The sequence below is a fragment of the Pundamilia nyererei genome, unplaced genomic scaffold (genome assembly GCF_000239375.1).
Source record: "Pundamilia nyererei isolate P.nyererei 1_Seehausen unplaced genomic scaffold, PunNye1.0 scaffold00044, whole genome shotgun sequence".
Classification (NCBI taxonomy): Eukaryota; Metazoa; Chordata; class Actinopteri; order Cichliformes; family Cichlidae; genus Pundamilia; species Pundamilia nyererei.
This window is the reverse complement of record NW_005187445.1, coordinates 2,832,646-2,835,166: the sequence shown is the minus strand read 5'-3', so window position 1 is coordinate 2,835,166 and position 2,521 is coordinate 2,832,646. Positions and strand designations below refer to the sequence as shown.

Genomic DNA, 2,521 nt, shown 5'->3' with positions numbered 1-2,521 from the left:
GTAGCATGCAGCGAGAGACTGCTGTAAAAACAACAGAAGCTGCACCGAAACACAGGATTCAACAGTGAGGTCATGGTGCTAACAAAAGCACGAGTATAAAAGGAATTGGGGGAGCGGACCAAACCACTTCGAGACATATGAGGGGGGAGTCCATTTAAAAAAAAGAAAGTGTTGTTTTGCAGCTAAAATGAGCACAGGAACCTTCAGTGTATTATTTAACATTATATATTTATAGTTACAATGTTCCACTGAGGAGGACCACTGTGCTTTTTCTAGAAAAACGGGATCTGGATCCATCCCAGATCCACATTCAGCCACGCTCCTGCCTCCAAAGAAATTTCTTCAAAGCCAGAAGTCCATTTTTCGAACCCTTTACTGATTTTTCATGACGAAAGTGTAAATGATGACACATAACTCCTCGAAATGAATAAGAGATACATACAGTTAGCATTTGATCTTTAATGTAACAACCGATTCAAGTCCATTATTCATCTTTACATCACCAGACTAAAACAGCTGTCCTTTCATATCACAAATGAAAAGGCAAAAGTAAAGACGGAGGCAAAAACAAAAGCAGTAAGCTGGGCGACCTCATGCAGCAACAGTCTGGCTATTTAATTCTCATGTACTGATGAGAACGGCTGCTGTGACTCAACTCTAGCAATATTAATAAAAACAAACAAACAGCCCCCCTACTTTGTCTTTGACAAATAAACAAATTTACAGTCATTTACAGAAGAAAAAATGAATTGAGACACACAGCAAGTTTCTTTGAAATAAATCCATTAAGTACACCGTTAGACAAACCAGACTATGCTAATACACGAGGATTATTATCCACAGTCAACAGTAATATTTACACTAAATTACAACTGATGGAATAATTGTGCTTGATAGTAACACCACACAGCTACACGCTAATCAGATCCCACTTCCTGTTGAGAACAACTAGGAGCAGAATAATGAACATGGTTAGATTTTTGGTAGGGATGCACCGACTGTGAACTTCTGGGCACGCCACGCTTTGTTCTTGTTTGCTTTTCCTTCGCGTGCCAGGAAGACAAGCAAATTTTCAATAACATAACTGACACACCATCTTAAACATTAGGCATTGTGAAAAAAAGATCAGAAAACACTCACGTCAATAAATACATTCTTGTTTGCAGAGAAGTGAATGTTCAACAAGGCGGAGATCAGGCTGTGCCGAGGTTTGGCCGATATATCGGTGCATCCCTAATTTTGGTATATACACAATCATGAGGGAAACTCTCAAACATGCTCCGCAGAGCTCAGATTTTCTCCATCTACCTGACACCACACTCACTGTTGAGCATTTTAGGGCAGTTTCTTTCCACTTTTCTTTCATCACCGTAAAACCGCAAATGAATACATGCTCACAAAACGCACCCAGACACGAGGACAGAAGAAGGCTCAAACTGCAGGTGTGGATGAACTGTACATATAGGATGCTTGCTGTACAGTGCTACATGCAAGTAAGCGTTCGAAAGTAAAAAAAAAAACATTCAAAAATATTGATTCTAGTTGATGTGATCCAGCCTTGTTGACACAACAGAAGCAAAATTCCTTAAAATGTGACAAAAAGCATGTAAACATGAATGACATTCTCTTAAACGAATGTTATGGCATCACGTGTTAATAAATTTCTCATTTCTACAGCAAAGCTATACAGTACACGATGATTAAGTCTCTTTGTCATATTGTTCGATTACATCTTTTTTGTGGGGAATCTAGCAACTGGTTTTTAACTTCCTGCTCGTGTTTAACCCAAGTAGTTCCCTTGGCAGATCTTTTTCACATCGGGCATTTGAACTTGTTACAGCAGGAAAAACACAGGTTACTGATAACATTCACAAGCGTCATATGATGGGCCAAAGTGCGAAACCGTGCGCAACATCAGAGGCTGGATGTATAAACTATGCGTGTGCATAAAAATCATACGTAGGCCTTTTTTACTCTCATACATAAACTGGTTATAACAAAGAATGTGCGGTGAAAATGTGCAAACAAATGTTTTCTGAGAGAAAGTGAGAAAGAGCTTATACTGCTCATTTCCAATTCTGTATTTTTATTGTGGACTACATTACAATAGGTCTACATGAGTTACAGTTCAAATTATTCTTTGTGTGTCTTATGCTGGGCCTTTGGGTAGTTTATCGGTTCATTCGCTGTCTGAAAAAAGCAAAAAGAAGAGCACTCAGAGAGCAACCGACTAGACTAAAACTGATGTTTTATGGTGTTTTTATTACAATATGATAACGTTAGCCTGTCATGGTGTTACTGCAACACCATAGGGCACTGTATTGCAAAAAGAAAAGTGTCCTCCATACCCTTTCATATGAGATATTACTTGTTATAGATTCTTGAAATTTTGATCTTCGTGCTAACAGTGTAGGTCAAATGCTTACCCAGGTACTTGTATCCCCAAAGGCCTTGTATATTGTTGTGAAGTTTGAAGACGAGCCATTAAAAACATTGGGTAATATAACGTTTTTACTGATTT

General features: G+C 38.5%; 1 protein-coding gene across 1 annotated transcript in view; it reads right to left on the bottom strand.

Annotated features, from left to right (window-relative positions):
- Window positions 1-444: 444 nt before the first annotated feature.
- LOC102207778 (acid-sensing ion channel 1-like) overlaps window positions 445-2,521 on the bottom strand; it is a 65,214-nt gene continuing 63,137 nt past the window's right edge. The window contains exon 11 of the transcript XR_001290361.1: window positions 445-2,190. The gene's annotated coding sequence lies outside the window, so the exon portion shown is untranslated. The remainder of the gene's footprint in view (window positions 2,191-2,521) is intronic.